The following is a 7,395-nucleotide window of genomic DNA, read 5'->3' as shown; positions in this document are numbered from 1 at the left end:
CATCCATTCTAAGCGAACGACATCTAAACACTTTTTTCATTCCTCCCAGCACCTTTCCTACTTCATTTATTCTAAACTTCACTTCTGCATCTATTCTTCCATCCACAGCAACATGTGTCCCTAGATATTTAAAACACTCTACCTCCTCAAGCAACTCGCCATTCAAAACTATATTCATCACCCTACCATCTACCAACCTCGTACACTTCATCACTTTACTCTTATTCTCATTTACTTTCAATTTCCTCCTTTCACACACCCTTCCAAACTCCTCTACCAACTGTCTCAATCTCTTCTCTGAATCAGCCACCAGTGCAGTATCATCTGCAAACAGCAGCTGCTTCAGATTCCACTCTCCACCATCAACATTCACCAGACTCAGACCTCCACCTAAAACTCTTGCATTCACCTCCCTTACAACACCATCCATGTAAATATTAAACAACCATGGCGACATCACACATCCCTGTCGCAGCCCCACTCTCACGGGAAACCAATCACTCACAGCATTTCCCACTCTTACACACGCTCTACTATTTACATAAAAACTTTTCACCCCTTTTAGTAACCTACCATTAAGTCCATATAATCTTAAAACAGTCCACAAAGCCTCCCTCTTCGATACACTTACGTTTATTCGTCCTACTGCTTTCTGAGTCATACCTTCTTCTCATCTTAATTTTCTCGTTGTCAGATCAACACTTATTTGTCAGATGAGTACGATTTTATTCAGCCGAGAGTGTGTCGACGCGGCCTGGGTGTTACTGTAATTCCCTGATATTTGAATGCACTCGAGATAAACGATTTTGAATTTGGCGCTCTGTTATCTTGTCTTTTTGTTTTTTTGAGGCAATAATTTTGTGGGTTTCTGGTCTTTGGTTCCTTCTTCCTCGCAATTAAAAAAAGAAAAATCGGATTTCTCGCGTGTTTTCCCGTAGAACGTGACTTTCAAACGTAAACAAAGGCGGCCCGCGAAACCAGCCCGTGAGGCATCTCTTATGGAATCAAAATAAAGCCGTCGTTCACAGTTGCTAAGTATTATGTATATTTGTTGGAATTTAAATCATTGCAGCTATGATAATGATTTCAAAACTACTGATGCGGGAACTTCAGGGCTCGTGGGTTAGTCTGCGGAGTGGTGTGGTGCAGGAGGGTGATTATGTGTGGTGAGGTGTGACAGGATGTGGGGTGTGACATGGTGTGGTGGGGTGTGAGAGGATGGTGTGGTGTGGTGGGGTATGAGAGGATGATGTGGTGTGACTTGGTCTGGTGTGGTGTGAGTGGATGATGTGTAGTGTGGCGTGGTGTGGTGGGGTGTGAGGGGATGATGTGGTGTGGCATGGTGTGGTGAGGTGTGTGAGGATGATGTGATGTGATGTGGCATGGTGTGGTGGGGTGTGGCATGGTGTGGTGAAGTGTGTGACGATGATGTGGTGTGGTGTGGCATGGTGTGGTGTGGTGTGAGAGGATGATGTGGTGTGGTGTGGCATGGCATGGTGTGGTGTGGTGTGGCATGGCATGGTGTGGTGTGGTGTGGCATGGTGTGGTGTGGTGTGGCATGGCATGGTGTGGTGTGGCATGGCATGGTGTGGTGTGGTGTGGCATGGCATGGTGTGGTGTGGTGTGGCATGGTGTGGTGTGGCATGGCATGGTGTGGTGTGGTGTGGTGTGGCATGATGTGAGGAACTAAAACACTTTGCGTCCGAAAATCGTTAGTGAGGGACAGACGGACGGAGCCGCACCAAGAAACACCCTTATCTTTACATGTCACAAGGTGGAAATAAACATCCTTTCAGTTGTAATGATTGTAAATATAGTGAACTGTATTTTCTTGACTCTACACCTCTTCCTTGGCGATTTAGTTTACATAACACACCGAGCTGCTGTCCTGGATGTCAGTTATGTTTATTTTTTTATTACTATTATAATTTTTTTTTAGTATGGATGTTTCGGCACTCAGGTGGCAGCGAGTACACTCACAAAAAGCTGACCTAATATCAGTAAGGTTTATACAACACCATTTGCATTATTTAACTTTATTTATTTAACTATACATGTTGTGAGAGCGGGGAAAAGCAGTGCAGTACAATCCCACCCGCAGCGGACGTAAAAGAAGCGCAGTACTACTTTGTTCTTCACGTGATTTTCGCATATTCGTATCCTGTCGAGAATCCCTACATAAACTACACAAACTCACTCAGATGTAGAGCCACTGCAAAAATTCCCACATGCATTTTTTTCACCCTATTTTCAAAAGCCTTCCACACGTACTGTATACCTATGCCTGAGCACTGGGTGGGGGCGACTCACTTCCCTGACGAAAGAAAACTGTATTCCTCCGCCTATGGATCAGCTTCCCTTCATTACCCGTATAGCATGATTTCAACGTGTACTGACCGGTTGTTACAGCAAATACATAACACGGACACAGCTTGTATCAATAAAACAAGGTACCAGGGTGCAATATGTAAAATAAAACGAAAAAGGAAGAGGTGTTGCGAAATCTAACAGCCAGCCAGACTACGGGCGGCTGTCTTAACCCTCACAAAGGGGATACGGGCACCTATATTGTTGTGATGGTGGTGAAGGTGTTGTGTTACACCCTGCAGGCCACGGATGTCAACAGTGGTGTGGTGTGATATGGTGAGGTGTGGTGCACTGATGACCATCCCTCCTTATTCTGCCTCCACCCTCGTCTCTTCCACACTCTACCCCATATTCTCTTCGGTTAAGGAGGCTCCTCAGCCCCTCCTCTTTACCGGTTTATTTCTATATCTGGTACGTCCATACATATTTTTGTATGCTATATATGTAGTGTGTATCGATATGAAGAAGTATATATAAGCAAAATAGTTGAGAATAAGGTATAATAAGCAAAATACGTCACTGAGGAAGAGGCACTAGAGAGCGAATGTAACCCTGCTTTAAATTACAGAACAGGAAGTCCCGCGTCAACACAGGGGAGCTGCTACATTACCAGCATCAGCCATGATATTAGGTAGGTGCTATGTTTTTGCATGAATTTAATGGTGAAGTTCATTTAATTTCTACTTGTCATGCACTTGAGTTTCGGGAAGGTCTGGCTAAAACAGTAAAATCAGTGTGTATTGCATGAAAGTCACGAGAATCGAATGCATATAGACAGTACAAAATTAAGCACACGAATTAGACTACATGGGGATTACTGAAAACAAAAATGTAAAAAGTGAGTCAGGTGAAGTTAAGGTACCTCTGGACCTGTCTTGACTTTAGCTCTGATTCTTTTTAGTATGTCTTCTCCATTTTGACTTTCTGCTCCCGCCCGAACTAGATTTCCAGCCGAATGTCAAGATGAAGCCTAATTAACTCTTTCAGCGCGAACACATCTTCACTTTCTTCTTGCTGCCACCAAAAGATTAATTTCAAAGGTTAAATATAAGCTTCACTAAACCACTTGACTCTTTGTGGGTTTTCCTGACAATATTATTGTCTGATGGCGAATTACAAGCGCGGGTGTTTCAATTCTAACCTAACGTCACTGCTCCTGTAGGTATCAGTGCTTGGTTGCTGTGGGTGACCTGTGTAGTGTCGTGCGTATCTGCCCATCACCACCACGACGCCCACCTCACCCTCCACGGCGTGTTCTACCCCCACCACAGCCACAGCCACAGCCCCGTACCGGCACTGCTAAGGACCCGACGCACACCCAACGCCACCCACACCCCCTCCGTCACTCCCGCCGTACCTCCCTTCGGCGTCCCGGCCACCTGCGTCTGCTACCCGTCAGTCACCAAGCTGCCTGACGGTTTCGCTGACGCCCTCACCAACTCGACCAAGGATGCAAAAGGGCAAGTCACTTAAGCCTGTGTTTATAGTCATACTCAGGAGGCTCCGTAGCACCTCTTCCTTGCCGATTTATTTTTCCATCTAGTTTTATTTATTTTCCATTTATTTTCCATCTCTTTTCCTTACCATTCTCTTGTAATAGCGCTTCCCTACAAAGCCACTGGGCAGTATTTTTTGTTGCGGGAATGGTTCAGTCTGCTGGTGTGGGCGTGGGTGTGGCAGTGGGATCAGGAAATGAGGACATGATGCAGGACAGGCAGGGCGCTGAGAGAGCCGTCCCCGCAACACACGAGAAACTGCCAGAAACGTAAAAATAAATCGATCAGGAAGAGGTGTTTGGGAACTTCTTTAACCGACAGGGATAAGGTCTTCAAAGTTCACCATATTATTTTCACCTCTTGCTGGCCATCTGTTTCTCCAGCTGTCTCTTAAACTCTCCATTACTCCATATTATTTCCACTGCAAGACCAGACCTCGGAGGGAGAGTGATGGCCCGAAATAACCCTTCCCTTTGTTGGCGAAGTTGAAATAGGGGAAGGGGGTTTGTAGGAAAGGCGAAAGTGGATGTTGAATTGGCTTTGTTTATGCATGGTGTCATTATTATTATTATTATTATTATTATTATTATTATTATCATCATCATCATCATCATCATTATCATAATCATCATCATCATCATTATTATTATTATTATTATTATTATTATTATAATCTCAGTTGCTGTCAGTGGAGAAAATTTACCTTTCACTCCTATTTGTCTGTCCACTGCACTACAGAACCATTAATTGGAGGGGTATGATGAAAACTGTAGGGGTGATGCTGCTGAGATATATACAAATAGGAAGAAGTACACTACAGTAGATGGCAATTACATAGTAGCAACTTTTGATATTAGCGTAGTGTGGAGTTGTGGTTGTGGTTGTGGTGGTCCCAGGCTCTTATGAACGTGAACCCGGTGGACTGCAGGCTGAAGTGGTGTGTATCGTACTGACGTCCTTTCTAACTGCATCTGTGTTTTCTCTCTCGGGACGGGTAGGAGTAAGAGCCGTATTCTTGTCCACTTAACACGTCTTCCTTACCATGTTATTATCACAGAAAAGAAGGATTACACACACGAACGTTATATTTGGTTTATTTAACGTCCAAGTGTACACATTGCAGCGTCATTGATAGACATACGAGTAGCGGTAGTTTGACACCACAACACGGATGTCCCAACTCGGTAGATAAGCGATGTAAACAAAACTCTCTGGCGCGACATCGACTTCCACCACACCACCATTCTGTAGTACTTGATGAAGGTGATTGTATGGCTTGACCTGGCCTGCTCTTTGATGAGTTTTGGGCTATTGTGAATGCTATACATAACAACTATAGTCCTCTTACCTTAACTTGGTCTAGATTATCGTCCTGTGCAGCATATTTCACAGCTCAGTGGCTGAAAGTCGATGTTTTGGCTCAACCCTCCTTCAGTAGCACTATTTCATTACTGACACCATATTTCAGTGCTAATCTATTATTACAACTAGGTATTCAAGATGGAGAGACGGTAATTAGGCCAAGTTAAGGTGAAAAGAGTATAGCTATCCAGATCCTTTTCCCGTAGGTCGAAGGGCAAGTTGAAGGTGAGGTCTGGCAGCGAGAGTGAGAGCACAGCGGAGGTCAACATCGAGGCGCCCACAGTCCTGCAAGTGTTCAACGACGATTCCGAAAAACCCGTCACCTCCACCTTCCCGTAGACACTCTTCTTGCCGAGGTGAACTTGGGAGGGATGTTTGGCAGTGAAGGTTGCGTCCACACCACATACATGCTGACGCGGGCGGGTGTGGGTGGAAGTCTGGCATCACTGAAACCCATACGAGTGAGGGAGAGAACGTCTATTGGTTAGCAATTAACTCCCGCCCGCACCCGCCAACCAGTAAGCATTTGGTATGGACGCGCCAAAGGTTTACTGTATGCTATATCGAACTTTAGTTGCAAAATTTATCTTCTAAATATAATACCCTAAAGATGGCAAAAAATATAACAAAAATGACGACTCCTGGCTGTAGGAATGAACGATTGGTGTTGCTGGTCCTTTGAACTGGAAGGAAACAGTGCCACATTTTCAATTTTTTTTTTTTTCACTATATATACCCAGATATCAACATATTTTAGTGTGCTGATCGAGTGCATTATTGGCCCGTATTCTCGATGTGTAAGGAGGCTCCCTAGCACCTTTTCCTTAGCGACTTATTTTCCTTACCATTTATTAATATCCTCATCTTTGCTTCTTATATCTTTTTAATGTCGATATGTATACATTGCTTGAATAACACTATCTATCTATCTATCTATCTATAGCCCGACACCCTAATCCCGCAAAGGGTGGCCGCAGACAAAACTCCTCCAAGTCGCTGTCACCCACCAATTAACTGCCCTTTCCCCAACTCACTCCCCCCTCCCTCATATACAGAAGAATATTTTATCGAAGCAGAATCAGAAATAAACCAGTAAGGAAGATGTGTCTGTAAGCTTCCTAATCGTTCGAGAATCCCCCCCCCCCCACCTTGTCCGTTACCGCTACCAACGTCAAAGTCCTTCTACATCTGTATTTAAATCTAGTGTTTGTTTTGTCTCATAGGCAGACGAAAAAGGTTAAATTCGAGTGCTGAAGAAAGAGATGGGGATTTTTATTTTCCAAGGAAGAAGGAACCAAAGGCCAGGAGTCCGCAAACCGTTCCTTCCAAGAAAAACAAAAACAATGCAACAGAGAGCCAAATTCAAGATCCGTTCATTTCGAGATGCCTGGACACTGCGTTTGAAAGACTAGAGATCATAGGAAGTAGGAAATACAGACAGAGGGAGACAGTTCCAGAGTTGACCTGTTGCATAAATGAAGGGTGGAGAGTACCGTAAATACGATGCGTGCAATTGATTCTGTTTTGCTTGCAGTTCAAATCCGTAACAGAATTTTTATGAATGAAGGACGCCTGTAATCTAGTGTATGGATTTTTTTTCTTATTTATTTTTCGTTCCTCTGTTCATCGTCTGTTTAAAAAAAAATGTAGATAAGAGCAGAGTGATGGTAGTTGTGAGGGAAGGTGGCTCAGATTGATGTTAATGGAGAGAGACTTGAGTTGATGAGAGTGTAAATACCTGGTTGCAGTAACAGAGACAAAGGTGCAAAGGATGTGGAATGTAGAGCGACACAAGGAAGAGATGAAGGTGCAAAGGGTGTGGAATGTAGAGTGACACAAAGAAGGGAAGAGATGAAGGTGCAAAGATGTGGAATGTAGAGTGACACAGGGAAGGGAAGAGATGAGGGTGCAAAGGATGTGGAATGTGGAGCGACACAGGGAAGGAGAGTGGCTGGTGCTATGAAGGCGTTGATACTAAACGGAGCTCTGAGTGTGGCGGCTGCAAGAGAATAACATGAAGGTGTATTAGTGCTTACATTATCGGTGCTGGACTTTGATACGGCAGGAGAGCGAAGAATTTTGACTAAGAGTAGGGAAATGGGATTACTGAGGAAGGTAAGAGGAGTGCGTAGATTGGATAGGATGAAAGATGTGGGAGAAGGAAGAATGT

This window comes from Coenobita brevimanus, chromosome 110 (assembly GCF_032717465.1).
Source record: "Coenobita brevimanus isolate Jiangsu-jjx chromosome 110, ASM3271746v2, whole genome shotgun sequence".
Taxonomy (NCBI): Eukaryota; Metazoa; Arthropoda; class Malacostraca; order Decapoda; family Coenobitidae; genus Coenobita; species Coenobita brevimanus.
The sequence above is the reverse complement of the archived record's forward strand: the minus strand, read 5'-3'. Positions refer to the sequence as shown.